Genomic DNA, 20132 nt, shown 5'->3' with positions numbered 1-20132 from the left:
CGTTATATAACCCACGCTAGAATGTGAATTGTTTTGTCCCTATTAAGCGTACTGTAATGATACATGTGCCTTCTGTTAATAACTGTTATTACTATTCTGTTATACGCAAGACAATTATGTCAATCTGTGATATGTACCTCTGTATGACTCTGGAACTAGTCTGCTCTGATGATATCTGGGTCTATGGCCGCTCTGTATAATCTGTTAGGCCTATGGCTGTTTTGTATTATTCGTGGGCTTAAAGCCATTCTGTATCACATTTGGGCTTGTAAAGCCGTTCTGTATTATCTGTGGGCTGAGGCCGATCTATAAATTCTGTTGGGCCTGAGGCCGATCTGTGAAATCTGTTGGGCCCAAGGCCATTCTGTTCTGTATGTTACTGGGCTTGAAGCCACTCTGTTTAAAGATTGGGCTCGAGGCCGTTCTGGAAATAGTTACAGAATAAGATTAATCATCTGTTCTCTGCATTTATATACATTATAGTTTAAGTTAATCATTACATTGTTTATGCATCATTATTCACTGAGCTTTGCTCACCCTGTGTTTTGTCTGTCTCTGTAGGTAACCAGCCTGGAGGTCAGTCTTAACCCATCATGCCCATTTCTCTTTGTCAACCTCCGTGCGTCCAAACACTTAGATGAAGCTCACTCATTTTGTGGAACCCTTACAGAGCTTTTAGCTTGATGCACTAAATTGTTTGTCTGATGTTGCAAAACATGATTAACTTCCCTTAACCTAGTTTTATTACATCCTCAGGCTTGGAAATGGGTCTGTATATCTATATATGTATATAATTACATATGTGTTTCTTATACAATAACTACCTGATATTAAGTGTATGATCTTGGCATGTTAGTACTAGCTCAATGGATGTTATTTTACGTTGTTAAATGCTTCCATTCAGGCCCCATATGTTGTACATATCGAATTAACTGTCAGTTTCTGAAGTGATCATGCCCAAACTTTTAGGGGCTGGTTTGGGGCGTGACAGATATACAGGACTGAACACTGGAACATCCCTGACTACCAGCCATGAGGGGTTTCTCCTTTGTCTCCTAGCAACATTGCTTTCACCTCTGGCAACCTCTCTCTCCTAATTCACAGTTCCTAGATAATAAATTCAATCCTCTGAATAGTGAACCTATTTTAAATAACAGAGATAGGCATTTTCGAAATTCGTCGAAACTCATATACAACACAAGCTTCGTCTTGCTTCGTTCGGTATGGTCCCAAAACACAGTTTCTTACAAGAACTAAACTCTTGTTTGATCTCAACCGTGCCAGAGGACTTCTACAATCGGGTTGAGAAGGGAAGCATCAAATTGAAGAAAGCTCCAAGTTTCAGTTTCTATAAAGAAGGCATTTTGGTTGATGGTGACACTGAAGCTGTAGAGACAGTTATGGTCATATTGGCTACTGGGTTCAAGGGTGTTGAAAAGCTCAAAGACATTCCTATGTCCCTAACCTTTCAGGTTATAGCGATCCCGGTTGTCCCTTTACTGTTCTGTTGTATTCCGAACTTAGTTTCCTGGAGTTGGCAGTTGTATCTACCTTGTTGTCATCCTTTAATTCCATTTGTTTGGGTTTTAGAATGTATTGGGCAGAGTTGTTACAGGTTGGTTAGGCTTTGGTTTCAATTCTTTGTTGCCCAGTTTTTAGGAGGTCCGCTCGAGCGGGTCTTCTTGCGCTCAAGCGGAGATTGCACACTTCCAGTTTTTCGTTTCCCTGCAAAACTTCTGCAGGTGTGATTTTTACGCTCGAGCGGGTTTCTCTACGCTCGAGTGGTGGCGCTCGAGCGGGTACCTTGGCGCTCGAGCGGGTAGTATTTTTTGGTGTAAGTTCTGGGAGGGAGAAACCTACGCTCGAGCGGACTGGTTTTCGCGCTCGAGCAGATGAACTTTATTCTTGTGTCTTGGCGCTCGAGCGGGCCTTTCTGCGCTCGAGCATACCTAGTTTTTTGTTCTTGACGCTCGAGCGTTGTGTTCTCCGCTCGAGTGGGAATGTCGTATATCAGTTGGCAGCTGAGCATTTTAAAATCACTTTTTACATTCTCTCTCTCTCTCTTACTTTCTAAAAAGCCATTTTGAGAGTTCCTCTCTCTAGAAACTCCCTTCTCTCTAGGGTTTGATCTAGTTAGAGTGTTTTCCTCTCCTCCGGCCTTTGTAAAAGTTGGGTTGATCGTCGAGGGCTATCCATTGATCCGAGAATATTGAGTTTTGGAGCACGTTGAGTTTCTTCACCTTCCTTTTTTGAGCTCCGAATTTGAGGTAGGGATTCCTATTCACTCTTATGGGTTTTAACCTAGATTTTGAGCTTATTGTTTAAATGGTTGATTTTGGGGCTTAGGGTTTCAAAATGTGTTAAAGAGGGCTTTGTGATTTTGGGCGCATAATATGTATTTTGGGTTTCAAAATGATGATATAGTTGTTGGTTGGTGGTATTTGAACTTTTGAGTTGATATTGAGAGTTAGGGGTAAAAGCCCTAATTTGTTGTTTAAAATTAATTTGTATAATTAATTTGGAAAAATTGTAGCTATATGGATTTGAGTTGGAAATAATGAAATTGGCTCATTATATGGTAGAATAGTGGAGTTAGATTTATTAATCGCTCACTTTTGAAAACATTGATATTTTATTTGTTGGAGCTTTTATTATCTGTTTAGAAATAATTGCTTAGGCTACCGGTGGAGGGTAGTTTTGATTGTTGTAGACAATGCATGATGATTAGGCAAACTAAAACTAATCAATTGGATATGTCATAGAGTATGACGGTTGATAGAATACATTAACGTTATGTATTGATTGATTGTGTATATGACCTTTGTGTATATATGCATTATGTATGTGGGAGGAGATAGGGGATGTACTCCACGGTTTAGGGGAAAATAGGGGATGGACCTCTAAACCGGATGTTGTTTGGGAGGAGATAGAGGATGGACTCCACTGATACAGCTCATATGCTTGTCAGATAATGTGATGATATAGCTCATATGCTTATCTTTGGAAGTGTTGATACAACTCATATGCTTATCTGTGGAAGCGTTGATATAGCTAATATGCATATCTGTTGAAATGTGGATACAACTTGTATGCTTATCTATTGAGATGTTAATACAACTAGTATGTTTATCTATTGTAAAATGGGAAATGTTTAATATGAGTCATTGTCTCATATAAGTGGTTAGCCAGGTTCTGAGCCGTTGATGTAAATTGTGAAATGGATAAGAAATGGAAATTGAAGTAAAACATGAACATAGTGGTCATGAAATGGAAATGGGTTATGGAAATTGAACATTTATCAATTGCTAATGGCTTAGTTATTGCTCATACTGTGTTTAGCATATCTCTACTGGGTGTTGGCTCACCCTATATGGGACATTATTTTTAGGTACAGGTAGTATGCCACCTCCAAGGGCATAGCTTGGATGATGATGAGAGTTGAAGACTCTTTTTTTTTGTTTGTTTATTTTGATGTATTACATGTAAATTCAAGCTAATGGCTTAATATGTATTGAGTTAGTACTCTTCTTTTTGTAACCAAGTGTTAACTTGGAAAGCTGTAAGCCCATAGGGCATTTGCTTTTGTTGTTAACATGTAATATAGTTGTAAGAATTACTCTGATGAATATAAATGGTTGGTTTCTTTTATATCAATGCATGTCTAAAGTGATGGGTTTTATGTATTATTTTGAGGGCGTTACAACTTGGTATCAGAGCTTACCGGGTTCGAATACTTTGGGTACGTGGGAAGTGATTAGGATCACAATGGGTTTGTCTCACTTGATAGAGACTTAGATGTAGTGTCGTATGCTATGTGCTTAATTGATAACATGCTTATGTGACTATGTGGGTATGGAATTTAGTTTCTAGGATGTTGATTGGATCCTTGGGTTTCTGGGAGTCTTGTTGGAAAAGCACTTGATCAATGCTGTTTCTAACCGGAACTCTAGTAACGCCTCGGGACTATCATTATCCGGAAATGAAATTTGTAAGTGCTTATGTGTTTATGTGCTTACGTAGAGTGAATTACAGTTGTCCATGTATCAGGACGCGAGTGTTTAGTTTTGGCACATTTATGAATGTGCTAATGTTCTTCGTTACCTTTATTAGGCTGTCAGGACGAGGACGCGGTAGACGAGGCAGACGAGGTAGGCAGGAGATGCCTTTACCGGATGATATTCTGGCACAGCAGGAGGGGGTTGGCCAGGCCAATGTGACTGAGCCAGCAGGTCAGGAGGCTATGGGTGCTTTAGCCCGAGGGATAGCCGATGCTTTGAAGGAGTCTGTGGGTATTTTCCGAGCTGAGAATCCAGTTCAGGCTCCAGTTCAGGCCCAGGTTGTTGAGGCAGGGTCTTCCTTCTTGAAGAGGGAATTCTTCCGGTCCAATCCGGACGAGTTTGTTGGGGATCTGAAGGAGCCACTTAAGGCTGACGAGTGGTTGGAACAGATGGAGAAGACGTTCGAGATGCTTGGCATCGAGGACGGGACTTTAAAGGTGACCTTGGCATCCTTCCAGCTGAAGGGAGATGCGGGTCAATGGTGGAAGTACGAGAAGGGCAGTGTTGGTGGTGCATGGGAGGCGTGAATGCTTTCCAGGGGAAGTTTTTATCTTCAGCTGCTAGGGAGAAGCTGAGGGAGCAGTTTTGCCAGCTTAGACAGCAGGGCTTGTCAGTGGCCGAGTTTGAGGCTACTTTTACTAGTTTGTCCAGGTTTGCACCTGAACTGGTGGTGTCCGAGAAACGCCGTTGTTTTGAGTTTGAACGGAAGTTGAGGCGTGGACTCAAGTTGAGGGTTGGAGGGTTCTTTATCCGAGAGTACAGGCGTTTGATTGATGCTGCTGCTCATATGGAGATTATGATGCAGGAGGAAGATGAGGGACAGAGAGGCTCCAAGAGGAGCCAAGATGGTCAGGGTGACAGCAGGAGACAGAGGGGTTTTAACCCTCAGCAGTCTCAGGGTGATTTGGCTAGATCAACCTTTCTAGTGCCGAGTTCGGGTTTTGGGAGAGGTAGTCATGGAGGCTTGACTTGTTTTGCGTGTGGCCAGCTGGAAGTCTTTGGTTTGCCCGTAGAAGGGAGGGGGTCAGCGAGTTGCTTCTTCTTCAGCTAGACCTCAGGGCCAGAGTCAGGGCAGGGGCCAGCCTTTGTCTTGCTATCAATGTAGTCAGCCTGGGCACCTGAAGAGGTATTGCCCACAGTTGAGTGCTACTTTAGGAGCGTTTGGTTCTAGGCAGACGCAGGGTTATCAGTCAGCTCAGTCTGTGCAGGCCTCGAGGGCCAATCCGGGAGCTTCGTCATCCCGGTCAGTGCAGCAGTCTTTTGCTCCTAAAGGTGAGCAGGTAGATCAGGGGCCTACAGGGTGCGTGTATGCTGTTACCGCGCAGGACCTAGTGCCGGCTCCATCAGTAGTGAGAGGTACCTTTCTGTTTTGCAACTCAGTTGCTAGTGTGTTGATTGATACGGGTGCATCTCATTCTTTTGTATCTGCTGTATTTGCATCTGTTTTGGAATTGGAGTTGGCACAGTTAGCATCTCCTATATGTGTAGTATCGCCGATTGGTGGTGAGTTGATTTTGAAACAAGGTGTTAGGGGTTGTGATATAGAGGTCGCCGACTATAGGCTTCCTTTTCCCTTTGTTGTCATGCCTATGAAGGGTTTTGATGTTATTTTGGGTATGGATTGGCTATCGTCATACCGAGATGCTATTGATTATTACCGCCAGAGGGTCACGGTTTGTACCTTGAGCGGGGAGTGTTTTCATTTCTTGGGGGATCGGGTTGGTAGTGTGTTGCCACCGATGTATGATCCGCGAGGGCGGAGTGAGCTTAGTGGTCTACTTGCTAGCTTTTTGAGTGGTGAGTGTGATGAGACCCAGGCTGTGCTGCCGAGAGTGGTTTGTGAGTACTCGGACGTTTTTCCCGAGGATCTCGTTAGTTTGCCACCTCACCGAGAGATAGAGTTCTCTATTGATTTAGTGCCCGGCACAGCGCCGATTTCTATGGCACCTTATCGTTTTGCCCCAGCCGAGTTGAGTGAGTTGAAGATTCAGCTCCAGGAATTGCTAGATAAGGGTTTTGTTCACCCTAGTGTTTCGCCGTGGGGAGCACTGACCTTCTTTGCTAAAAAGAAAGATGGTGCCTTGAGATTGTGTATAGACTGCCGGAAGTTGAATCGGGCTACGGTCAAGAATAAGTACCCTATGCCCCGTATAGATGATCTGTTTGACCAGTTGAAGGGTTCCCATTGTTTCTCTAAGATAGACTTGAGATCGGGTTACCACCAGTTGAGGGTCAGGGGGGAGGATATTCCTAAGACAGCATTCCGTACGCGGTATGGCCATTATGAGTTTCTGGTGACGCCATTCGAGCTTACCAATGCACCAGCAGTCTTTATGGACTTGATGAACCGGATCTTCCGGGAATTCTTGGATCGGTTTGTAGTCATTTTCGTAGACGACATTCTTATCTATTCGCCTTCTGAGGAGGAGCACGGGGAACACTTGAGAGTGGTGCTTGAGTTGCTTAGAGCCCATAGGCTGTATGCCAAGTTTGGGAAGTGTGAGTTCTGGCTAGGAGAGGTCAAATTCTTAGACCATGTGGTATCTGGGGAAGGGGTGTCTGTTGATACATCCAAGGTAGAGGCGGTGCAAGATTGGGCACAGCCTAAGAGTGTGTTTGAGATCCGCAGTTTTCTGGGATTAACTGGGTATTATCATCGGTTTGTGAAAGATTTCTCTAGGCTAGCTTCGCCGTTGACTAGATTGACGCGAAAAGGAGTCAAATTTGTATGGAGTGAGACTTGTGAAAATTCGTTCCAAGAGTTGAAAGTTAGATTGACCACCGCTCCGGTCTTGATTATTCCAGAGAGAGGGTTGGGTTATGCAGTCTATTGTGATGCCTCACGAGAGGGTTTGGGTTGTGTGTTGATGTAAGAGGGGAAAGTGGTAGCTTATGGCTCACATCAGTTGAAAATACACGAGAAGAATTACCCTACACACGACCTAGAGTTAGCAGCAGTGATCTTTGCCTTGAAGATTTGGAGGCATTACCTTTATGGTGAGAGGTTTGAGGTATTCTCGGACCACAAGAGTTTGAAGTATCTGTTTACACAGAGGGACTTGAATTTGAGGCAGATGAGGTGGATGGAGTTCATTGAGGACTATGATTTTGAGTTGCATTATCACCCGAGGAAGGCCAATGTTGTGGCTGATGCCCTTAGTAGGAAATCCATTAGTGATGTAGCTTGTATAGCCATCCGGGAATGGGAGTTGTTGGATGCACTTGGCGAGTTTGACTTGCTTCTGAGTGAATCAGCTGAGGCTGTGGCCTTGTTTTCTGTTGTTGCGCAGCCTACACTTGTGACCTGAGTGTTAGAGGCACAGAGAGGTGACCTTGAGGTAGAATCCCTCCGAGAGAAGATCTCAAATGGGAAGGTTGAGAAGGGTTTGACGGTGTATCCCGACCTGAGTGTGAGATACCAAGACCGTTTGTTTGTGCCGGAGTCATGCCGAGAGGAAGTACTCCGAGAGTTCCATCATTCACGTCTTGCGGTGCATCCGGGAGGCACTAAGATGTATCGGGATTTGGGTCGCCAGTTTTGGTGGCGGGGTATGAAGAGAGATGTGGCTGTTTTCGTGTCTAAGTGCCTTACTTGTCAACAAGTGAAGGTCGAGCATCAGAGGCCAACGGGTTTGTTGCAACCCTTGCCTATTGCCGAGTGGAAGTGAGAGCATGTCACTATGGACTTCGTTGTAGGTCTTCCGAGGACTCAGCGGGGTAGTGATGCCATTTGGGTGGTTGTAGACCGGTTGACTAAGTCAGCGCACTTCATTCCTATGCGCGTGAGAGATTCGGTAGATCATCTCGCCGACTTGTATATTCGGGACATAGTGAGATTGCACGAGGTCCCAGTGACAATCGTCTCAGATAGAGATCCTCGTTTTACTGCTAGGTTGTGGCAGAGTTTGCAGAGTGCCTTGGGCACTAAGTTGACCTTCAGTATAGCTTATCATCCTCAGATTGACGGGCAGTCCGAGCGTACTATTCAGATCCTTGAGGATATGCTTCGAGGTTGTATCCTTGACTTTAGTGGGATGTGGGAGAGGCACTTGCCCTTGGTGGAGTTTGCCTACAACAACAGTTTTCAGTCTAACATCGGTATGGCATCGTTTGAGGCCTTGTATGGCCGACCGTGTAGGTCTCCAGTGTGTTGGGCCGAGGTGGGTGATACACCTTTGTTGGGTCCGGAGTTGGTTAGGGAGACGACGGAGAAAGTTGAGCTTATCCGTAAGAGGCTTGTTACAGCCCAGAGTCGCCAAAAGAGTTATGCCGACCGTAGGAGGAGGCCTTTGGCGTTTGAGGTAGGTGATCATGTCTTCTTGAAAATATCACCTAAGCGAGGTTTGATGAGGTTCGGAAAGAGTGGGAAGTTATCCTCTCGGTTTATTGGTCCCTTTGAGATCCTTGAGAGGATTGGCGAGGTTGCTTATCGCTTAGCTTTGCCGCCGCAGTTGTCCGGAGTGCATGACGTGTTTCATGTGAGTATGCTTCGGAAGTATGAGCCGGATCCGTCCCATGTATTAGATTGGACCGACTTGGAGGTAGATAAGGATGCCTCGTATAAGGAGAGACCGGTACGGGTCTTGGATAGGCGGGATCAAGTCTTGCGTGGCAAGACCATTCCGTTGGTGAAGGTTTTGTAGAAACATCACGGAGTGGAGGAGGCCACTTGGGAACGTGAGTTGGAAGTCCGCGAGAAATATCCGGACTTGTTTATTGATGTGTAACCATGTATTGGTAATTTTGTAATATCGTTGAACTTTAAGAACATTATATGTGTCTTAAGTTGTAAAACATTGTGAATGTTTTGGTTAATGGAAGTTTGTTTTAACATTGCATATGTTAAGTATACTGTGGAAGTGCAAGCATGATGATAATGTTGCATGTATTGTGGAATTGTGGAAAATGAGTTAAAATTGGTAAATTTCAAAAGAATGCTTGTTGATAATGCAGGTTGTTATGTGTAATGTGATATGCCTCTTGAAAAGTGAGGGGATTGACCGGTAATGGGTCGGATTGTTTAATATTATGTTGTAGCATCGTTGAGAATGGAGAAAACCTGTTTTTGAAAAACTTGTGTTTAATTTCGGAGACGAAATTCTTTAAGGGGGGGAGGTTATAGCGATCCTGGTTGTCCCTTTACTGTTCTGTTGTATTCCGGACTCAGTTCCGTGGAGTTGGTAGTTGTATCTACCTTGTTGTCATCCTTTAATTCCATGTGTTCGGGTTTTAGGATGTATTGGGTAGAGTTGTTACAGGTTGGTTAGGCTTTGGTTTCAATTCTTTGTTGCCCAGTTTTTAGGAGGTCCGCTCGAGCGGGTCTTCTTGCGCTCGAGCGGAGATTGCACACTTCCAGTTTTTCGTGTCCCTGCAAAACTTCTGCAGGTGTGATTTTTACGCTCGAGCGGGTTTCTCTACGCTTGAGCGGTGGCGCTTGAGCGGGTACCCTGGCGCTCGAGCGGGTAGTACTTTTTGGCGTAAGTTCTGGGAGGGGGAAATCTACGCTCGAGCGAACTGGTTTTCGCGCTCGAGCGGATGAACTTTATTCTTGTGTCTTGGCGCTCAAGCGGGCCTTTTTGCGCTCGAGCGTACCTAGTTTTTTGTTCTTGACGCTCGAACGTTGTGTTCTCCGCTCGAGTGGGAATGTCGTATATCAGTTGGTAGCTGAGCATTTTAAAATCACTTTTTACATTCTCTCTCTCTCTCTCTTACTTTCTAAAAAGCCATTTTGAGAGTTCCTCTCTCTAGAAACTCCCTTCTCTCTAGGGTTTGATCTAGTTAGAGTGTTTTCCTCTCCTCCGGCCTTTGTAAAAGTTGGGTTGATCGTCGAGGGCTATCCATTGATCCGAGAATATTGAGTTTTGGAGCACGTTGAGTTTCTTCACCTTCCTTTTTTGAGCTCCGAATTTGAGGTAGGGATTCCTATTCACTCTTATGGGTTTTAACCTAGATTTTGAGCTTATTGTTTAAATGGTTGATTTTGGGGCTTAGGGTTTCAAAATGTGTTAAAGAGGGCTTTGTGATTTTGGGCGCATAATATGTATTTTGGGTTTCAAAATGATGATATAGTTGTTGGTTGGTGGTATTTGAACTTTTGAGTTGATATTGAGAGTTGGGGGTAAAAGCCCTAATTTGTTGTTTAAAATTAATTTGTATAATTAATTTGGGAAAATTGTAGCTATATGGATTTGAGTTGGAAATAATGAAATTGGCTCATTATATGGTAGAATAGTGGAGTTAGATTTATTAATCGCTCACTTTTGAAAACATTGATATTTTATCTGTTGGAGCTTTTATTATCTGTTTAGAAATAATTGCTTGGGCTACCGGTGGAGAGTAGTTTTGATTGTTATAGAAAATGCATGATGATTAGGCAAACTAAAACTAATCAATTGGATATGTCATAGAGTATGACGGTTGATAGAATACATTAACGTTATGTATTGATTGATTGTGTATATGACCTTTGTGTATATATGCATTGTGTGTGTGGGAGGAGGAGATAGGGGATGTACTCCATGGTTTAGGGGAAGATAGGGGATGGACCTCTAAACCGGATGTTATTTGGGAGGAGATAGGGCATGAACTCCACTGATACAGCTCATATGCTTGTCAGATAATGTGATGATAAAGCTCATATGCTTATCTTTGGAAGTGTTGATACAGCTCATATGCTTATCTGTGGAAGTGTTGATATAGCTAATATGCATATCTGTTGAAATGTGGATACAGCTTGTATGCTTATCTGTTGAGATGTTGATACAACTAGTATGTTTATCTATTGTAAAATGGAAAATGTTTAATATGAGTCATTGTCTCATATAAGTGGTTGGCTAGGTTCTGAGCCGTTGATGTAAATTGTGAAATGGATAAGAAATGGAAATTGAAGTAAAACATGAACATAGTGGTCATGAAATGGAAATGGGTTATGGAAATTGAACATTTATCAATTGCTAATGGCTTAGTTATTGCTCATACTGTGTTTAGCATATCTCTACTGGGTGTTGGCTCACCCTATATGGGACATTATTTTTAGGTACAGGTAGTATGCCACCTCCAAGGGCATAGCTTGGATGATGATGAGAGTTGAAGACTCTTTTTTTTTTGTTTGTTTATTTTGATGTATTACATGTAAATTCAAGCTAATGGCTTAATATGTATTGAGTTAGTACTCTTCTTTTTGTAACCAAGTGTTAACTTGGAAAGCTGTAAGCCCATAGGGCATTTGCTTTTGTTGTTAACATGTAATAAAGTTGTAAGAATTACTCTGATGAATATAAATGGTTGGTTTCTTTTATATCAATGCATGTCTAAAGTGATGGGTTTTATGTATTATTTTGAGGGCGTTACAAGGACCACATAGCATGGTCACCCAATAAAACAGTACCTCTCTACAGGTTAGCATCTAACATCATACAGAATTCTGCAATATAAGTATAGATTGATATCTAAGCATTTCATAGAGGTTGATATGACAGTTCTAAATCACAAGAGAAGCATATCAATACTAACTTTTTGTTTTAAAAAGAAATGCATTCATCCCCAAATTCCACAGCTAGCAATAATTGGATTCTCAGTGAGTGTAGCAAACCTGTATACTTCGAAGATAAGGTGTCGATGGCTATTAGAGCTTCTTGATGGCACATTCAAGCTACCCAGCATTAAAGAGATGGAAAACGATGTATTGGAATGGGATAAATACATGATGCGGTACTCTGACAAGTACTACCAGAGATCTTGCATTGGTGCCCTTCATATATGGTACAATGATCTACTCTGCAAGGACATAGGATGGAACCCTAAGAGGAAGAAGGGATACATTCCCAAGTTAATCGACCTTACGGCCCAATGGATTATGCTCAACTTTAAAGCTAAAGCTCAAGGTGTGCTAAAAAAAGATGTTGGTGTACTACGGGCGGATTAATTATTTCATTTGGTTAGTCAGTTGACTTTCTTTTCTTTCTTTCCTTGTAAGAGGACTCCTTGTCCTCCCTTTGTATCTCCTTTTTCATTATTAATAAACACTTTCTGTTGCTGATCCAAAAAAAAAACCAACCATGAATGAAGTTGGAGAACTGGAAATTATGTTCCTAGTAAACAAACTAGGATTCAAACAACGATGACCACAGCTGGATTTCGAAAATGCATACATCCAAACTAAACCAACACTTTCTTTCGGTTAAACCGTCGAGGCTTAAAGAGAGAGAGAGAGAGAGAGAGAGAGAGAGAGAGAGATTTCCAAGACTATTAGAAGTATTCTCATTGTAACAATTGAAAACCAAAAAGTGGGCATCAGTACATAAACAAGAAATTTTCAATTTAAATGTAGTTTCACTTTTTAGTGTTGAGAGAGAGAGAGAGAGAGGGAGAGAGAGAGAGATTTCCAAGGCTCTAGTAAAAGTATTCTCATTGTAACATTTGAAAACCAAAAGGTGGGCATCAGCCCGTAGGACTAAATCATCAAATAGCATTACTCACCATTTTAGATAGGAACCAGGGATTACAAGTCATACTTAAAGAATGGATAATGACAAGCAATAGATTTCTGAATCCTGATTACACCCATCTCGAGCATTGATGCAAGATAGGTAAAAATTAGTAAATCAGTGACAATGACAAAAACAAGACAAACAGGTAAAAATAAGAGGAAAAGCAACAACAAAAAGGCAGATTGTTTTAACTAATATAACTTAGAGAAAGCAATGAACAAAAAACTACCAACCTCAGATCCCTTCAAGTCCTGATGTAGAAACCACCATGGATCATTTTTGGATGATATTCTGAACATGCAAGTAGAATAACAATTAATATCTATCGAAAAAAAGTAAAAAAAGAAAGCGAAAGAAAAGAGAGGACCAATAAATATACTATCCTGGTGAAAAATGCAAGAAAAACGCAGCACAGTTCTTCAATAACATTGTCATCAAAATTGCACTAGAAAGCAGTAACAAAAATTTGAGCATGCCTTTAAACCACAAATATGTTCATGAAATTATTTATCGGAAAACCAACTCTAAACAACGTAACCAATGCCCTATCTCACAAATTACACTAGTTTTCAATTAAACTGAAATGGAGGTTGATGGTAAAAATAGAATAATCACATCATAGACACGAAAACCCGAATTGCTAATGGAAATTTTTAAGAGACAATAGACAAGTGCATCAAGAGTGAAGATTCTAAGGTATTGGTGAGGGATGAAGAGATTAAGGAAAGATGAAAGAACTATTTTGAGAAACTATTAAATGAGGAACATAGAGATACAACAATAGGGAAAAAATAGTCAGTAATACGATAAACTAAGACTATAGGTTCTATCGCAGGATTAGGAACTTTGAAGTGGAGATTGCACTTAAGAAGATGAAGTCAAATAAGGCTTTAGGACCATATGATATCCCTATTGAAGCTTGGAAGTGTTTGGATAAAAAGGGGGTTGCTTGGTTGACCAGGTTGTTTAGCAAAATTTTGTTGACCAGGAACATGCCAGATGAGTGGAGGAAGAGTATTTTAGTGCCAATCTATAAGAATAAAGGAGATGTCTAGAATTGCAACAACTATAGAGGAATCAAGCTAATGTGTCATATAATGAAAGTGTGGAAGAGAGTGATAGAACGTCGATTATGAGATATAACAGAGGTGTCAGAGAATCAATTTGGGTTTATGCTTGGCAGGTCAACAATGGAAGCGATCTATCTTTAGAGGAGAGTAATAGAAAAGTATAGAGAAAAGAAAAGAGACATTTATATGGTGTTTATTGACCTTGAGAAAGCTTATGATAGAGTGCCCCGAGATATAATACGGTGGGTGTTGGCGAAGAAAGGGGTGACAAAAGGTTACATTGATATGATTAGGGACATGTATGAAGGGGTGGTGACCACTATTAGATCGCCTGCTGGAGAGACAAATGAATTTCCTATTACTGTAGGGTTACACCAAGGATCTACCTTAAGTCCTTATCTTTTTACTTTAGTTATGGATGAGTTGACGAGAAATATCCAGGATGACGTGCCATGGTGTATGCTTTTTGCAGACGATATATTACTAGTGGATGAGACTAGAGAAGGAGCTAATACAAAGTTGGAGATTTGGAGAAAGACTCTTGAATCTAAATGATTTCGAATAAGCAGAACTAAGACAGAGTACATGGAGTGTAAATTTAGTAACAGCAACATTGAAAGTAGAGGAGAAGTGAAGATTGAGAACCAAGAACTGCCTAAGAGTGAACATTTTTGTTATTTAGGGTTGATTATCACAATAGCGGGGGAGATTGATGCGGATGTGGCCCATAGGATTAAGGTGGGATGATATAAGTGGAGAAGTGCGTCTAGGATATTGTGCGATAAACGAATACCCACTAGACTTAAAGGTAAGTTCTATTGAATGGCTATTAGACCAGCGATGTTAAATGGGACGGAGTGTTGGGCAACAAAGAAACAACATGTGGATAAGATGAGTGTGGCTGAGATGAGAATACTGAGGTGGATGTGTGGTAAGACTAGACAAGACAGAATTAGGAATGAGTGTATTCGGGAATGGGTAGGAGTAGCATCGATAGAAGATAAGTTGAGAGAGAATCGATTAAGGTGGTTTGGTTATATTCAACGAAGACTAATAGAGGCAGTAGTGAAGAGATGCGATGCTGTAACGGTAGATGAAAGTGTTAGAGGACGGGGTAGGCTTAGATTAACGTTGGTTAGCTTTGTAAATAGAGATATGGATCTACTTAATTAGACTAACGAAATGGCCTTGGATAGGGCCGCGTGAAGAAGAAGGATTCATGTAGCCGACCCCATTTGATAGGACTTAAGGCTTGGTTTGGTTTGGTTAACAGACATGTCATAATATCCTACAGTTTACTTGATATATCCTGCCAATGTACGCAGCCCCATAAAAAGAGCCAAGCCTGCCCACACACCACGAACACCAAAAATTGAAGGAACATATAGTAGAAATGCAAAAGATATATATAGGGCTGATCGCTATAGCATTGTTACTGGCATTTTCATCAATAGAAAAAGCACCAACATCAATCTTGTACATGGCATATCCAACAGGACCCTCCTCATGAAAGTGAAGAAAGTATATAGAATCCTCTTCGATCCTTGGTTTCTTTGATGTCAAGTCCAGCTAGACACCCGAAACAGTCCTCTTCGTCGACATCAAGAAATAGGCACTGGAGAAAAGGGAGATTCGATTTTTAGATATACACATATACACATCCCTAGGGCTGTGCAAAAATTCGACATCAAGAAATAGGCACTGGACAAAAGGGAGATTCGATTTTTAGATATACACATATACACATGCCTAGGGGTGTGCAAAAATTCAAATTACCCACGAATTCGCCCGGACCCGGCTGACCCGCTAGTGCTACGGATATTTTCGACCACTTTAACGGTCGGCCGCGGTTCTGTTTTGAAATTTTCATCTATTTTCAGTCGGTGATTGAGTTTAAACAAAAAATAAAAAAATTATTATACAACCGACCGAATTATATACAAATATATATAATACACTTTCATTATTATTATGTCAAAGCATTGATAAAGGTATTACCTTTATCTTAACTCAACCCCACTATTCAAAATATAAATATTTTTTAATAAAAAAAATATTTCCAAGATAAATTGCACTTCTCCCAAGTGTAGAGACATTGACGTCTCACCAACCTCTCTGTCTCCCTCTCTCCTCAATTCTCTCACATGCTCTCTCTCCATTTCTCCATTGCATCTGTCTCTCTCAAAACATTAAAATCTTCTTTATTGATATATCTCTCTTTCTCTCTCACACCAACTGATCCCATCCCTCTCTCTCTCTCTCTTCAAGTCTCTCATGGATTTATCCTCTCCCTCAATTCTTGTCTCCATCTCTCTCCTCGCTCTTTCTCAATTTACCTGATTGAACACTAAAATCCTAATCTTCAATTTATAAATCTACCGAATCTGAAACTTTTCTTGCAAAAGAATGTCGATTGAAGAGATGCACAACAGGTAAGGATGATGGTGACATTGTGCCCTGGTAGAAAGGTAAGTTTCTCCTAGGAATGGCAACAGGGCGGGACGGGACCCGGGATCACACCCCCGTCCCCGATGGTGCAAATTCCCCCGTCCCCGTTCCCGATCCCCGACGGGGAACCTATCATCGTCCCCTAACGGAGATCGGGGTTCCCCGGCCCTGAAAATTTTCCAGCCAAAAAAAAAAATAAAATCAAAGAATAAAGATCTGAATCCCAAAAAAAAAAAAAAAAGATCTGATTTTAATCCATATATATATATATATATCTAAAGATTCAGATTATTAGAGAATGAGGGTCTGAATCAGAGAATAAAGATCTGAATCCAAAAAAAAAATCAAAAAATTTAGATATGTTAAAAAAAAAAAAAAACCAGATCTGAATCCACACACACACAGATTTGTTCAAAAAAGTCTTGGAACCATGGAAGAGTAGAAGTAGATCTTCGTCTCCATGGCAGAGTAGATCTTAATCATGACAATGTTGGGATGCTTCACCATCTTCATCACCAAGATCTCACGAAGTAGTCTTGCAACTATAAAATGAAAAAAAAAATCATATATAAAAGAGAGAGAACGTCAGAAAGCATATATATATATATATATATAAAATCAAAGAAATATGAAATGAAAGAGAAAGAACATCAGAAAGCATATATATGTATATCACTTCGGGGTAGAGTTGTGGTGGCTCAATCGGCGGTCGGAGATAGTGACGGAGGTCGGGGAAAGTGAACTCAGATCTCGGGGGTGATGGGAGGATGGAGATTGGCGGAGGGTTTTACACAGAGAGAGAGAGAGAGAGAGAGAGAGAGAGAGAGAGAGAGAGAGAAGAGAGGTAGTAAAGAGTGAGTTTGAGGTGCACAGTGCTGTGTGAGTGAAAGGGTTGGTTTATATATATATATATATAGAGGGATAAAATGGTAATTTTACTTCGGGGAAATTCGGGGTCAGGGACGGGGCCAAGGCTTGAACACTGATCACCGTCCCCAGCCCAAAACTGATCGGGGATTTAATTTGAAATACCATCCCCGTCCCCACGGGGGTATTTTTCAGGGAAAAACCATTCTAAACGGGGTCAGGAGATCAGGCTCCCATCAGGCCGGGTTTAAATTGCCATCCCTAGTTTCTCCTCTTTATTTTCAATTTTGTCCACTGTTTTCTATCATATCTAGTGTGTATGTAAGAGAGGTAGATTTGTATAGTATGTGTGTGCTTTTGTTTTGTGTATATTTTTTTGGTATTTATTTTGTAGGCGAGATGAATAGAAGCCATAAAAACTGAAATGGCGAATGAAAATCACTCGATTGAAAACCGCATGCCAAACCGAACACCCGATATACATGGTTTTGATCATTATCTCAGGCGAAATTGGATGAACATTTCTCTATCCAAAATAGGGTGGTTTGAGTGATGGTTCTATGATAAAACCAAGCCGACTCGACCCTTCCACTCCTCTACACATGCATATATGCGAGTGTGTATTTGTGGGTGCATACACGACAAAATGAACAAACAAGAAAAAAAAAAAGAAAAAGAAAAATGACATGGCTGCTTGCATGAAGGAAATAAGAAAGGAGCATACCTTTTTTTTTGTTGCAGAGAGCGTTCGTATCGATCGAAACCCTAGGAAGACCCAAACGCAATAGACAGTAGATCAAAACCCTAGGGTTGAGAACAGAGTTGTTCGTATGCATATATAATTCACTTTTTTTTTTTCCTTTTGGGTAAATTATGACACCCCCTAAAGTTTGCTTTTATTATAGATTCCCCCTCAACGTTTTAAAAATTACACTGACCTCCTGATCAATGTTTGTCTTTTAACTGAAGAGTGGTTCTAAATGCACCCCAAAGGTTTGGTTGGACACCCCATTGCTTAAGACTCCCAAAGAAAAAATTTGAAGTTTTGGAAATTTTGTTGAACACCCCAAATAATCCCCAATCTTACCCTCATTTATTTTGACAACCCATCACCACTTCCCTACCCCACTCTTCCGCCACTGCCACCGGCATCCCTTTTTCTTCTTCTCATTTTCCTCCTTATCCCGCCGTCCACAACCTCCTCTTATCATTTTCTTTCTAAACCCTAGATTTAAAGACCTTAGATCTAGGGTTTCGACATGGAAGATAGTGGAAGCAGGTTGCAGTGAATGAGAGGCTGTGAAATGGATTCATGATGGGAAGAGGAGTTGAATTGGGGTGGTGGTTGGATTAGGATTTTGCGGTGGAGAGAGAGATCATAGCGAAGAAAATGAAGATGAAGAAGAAAAAGAAGAAGATGAGTAGGTCGCTGTGGCGGGAGGAGACATCGAGAAGAAGAAGTAGTAAGCAGTGGAAGAAGAAGAAGAAGAAGAAGAAGAAGAGGGCAGAGACGAGGAATGGATCACTATGGCAAATAAGAAGAAGAAGAAGATGAAGAAAAAGAAGAAGGGAAAGAGGTGGCAGCGATGGGGAGGAAGTGGCAGCTTGCAAGTTGCGAAAAAAAGGGTTTGGAGGTTGACGATGAACTGGAAAGGGGCTAGGTTTGGCGGCGGGAGGTGGGAAAAGGCTGAAAAGTGGCGATGAGAGCTGGAGCATGGTGAAGAGGGGGAGTTATGGTGCTACCAGTGATTGCTGTGGCGGGGGCGGCAGAGGAATTGGGTGAGGTGGGGGTTAGGGTATTGAATTAGGTTTTCTGGTAATTTTATTTAGGGATAGAATTGTAAACCAAACCAAACCAAATCAAACAAAGCCTTACCAAGCCTTATGTCCCATCAAATGGAGTCGGTTACATGAATGCTTCTTCTCCACGCGGCCTTATCAAAGGCTATTTCGTTAGTCAAATTAAGTAGATCCATATCTCTATTCACAACGCTAACCAATGTTAATCTAGGCCTACCCCGTCCCCTAGCACTTCCATCTATCGTTACAGTATCGCATCTCTTCACTACTGCCTCTGTTGGTCTCCGTTGAATATGACCAAACCATTTCAATCGATTCTCTCTCAACTTATCTTCTATCGATGCTACTCTTACCCATTCCCAAATACACTCATTCCTAATTCTGTCTTGTCTAGTCTTGACATATATCCACCTTAGCATTCTCATCTCAGCCACACTCATCTTATCTACATGTTGTTTCTTGGTTGCCCAACACTCTGTCCCATACAACATCGTTGATCTAATAGCCGCTCTATAAAACTTACCTTTAAGTCTAGGGGGTATTCGTTTATCGCACAGTGCCCCAGACGCACTTCTCCACTTACACCATCCCGCCTTAATCCTATGGGCCACATCCGCATCAATCTCCACTGTTGTTGTAATAATTGACCCTAAATAACAAAAATGTTCACTTTTAGGCAGTTCTTGGTTTTCAATCTTGACTTCTCCTCTGCTTTCATTGTTACTGTTACTAAATTTACACTCCATGTACTCTGTCTTAGTTCTACTTATCCGAAATCCTTTAGATTCAAGAGCTTTTCTCCAAATCTCTAACTTTGTATTAACTTCTTCTCTAGTCTCATCCACTAGCACTATATCGTCTATAAAAAGCATACATCACGTCATCCTGGATATTTCTCGTCAATTCATCCATAACTAAAGCGATAAGGACTTAAGGTAGATCCTTGGTATAACCCTATAGTGATAGGAAATTCATTTGTTTCTCCAGCAGGCGATCTAATAGTGGTCACCACCCCTTCATACAGGGATAGAATTGTATTTAAAAAAAAAAAAAAAAAGAGTGGGGTGTCCAACGAATAAACAAAAAATATACAATGACCAAAATACCCAAAACTAAAAAGTTGATATTACAATATTGCTCTAACTCCATTACACTCTTTTCTCATCTCTCTCGAGATCAACAACCCAACTACTGCCACCATCATTTTCATTTCCATCTTTCACAACCACCATTACCCACCCCTTACCATCCTGCCTACTCCTTACCATCCTACCCACCTCATACTATCCCCACCTCATTTTTACACTTCATCACGTTGAGAGAAGGTGGTGGAGCAGTAAGTTTCATTTTTTTTTCTTTTCCTTTTACTCTTGTACTCGTTTTCCCTTAATTAATAATTA

General features: G+C 41.3%; 1 pseudogene; it reads left to right on the top strand.

Annotated features, from left to right (window-relative positions):
* Window positions 1-953: 953 nt before the first annotated feature.
* Window positions 954-11927, top strand: LOC114277478 (putative flavin-containing monooxygenase 1; annotated as a pseudogene).
* Window positions 11928-20132: the final 8205 nt, after the last annotated feature.

The sequence above is a fragment of the Camellia sinensis genome, chromosome 13 (assembly GCF_055761805.1).
Source record: "Camellia sinensis isolate YWXY chromosome 13, ASM5576180v1, whole genome shotgun sequence".
Classification (NCBI taxonomy): Eukaryota; Viridiplantae; Streptophyta; class Magnoliopsida; order Ericales; family Theaceae; genus Camellia; species Camellia sinensis.
Note: the sequence above shows the minus strand (reverse complement) of the source record. Positions and strands in the feature narration are given on the sequence as shown.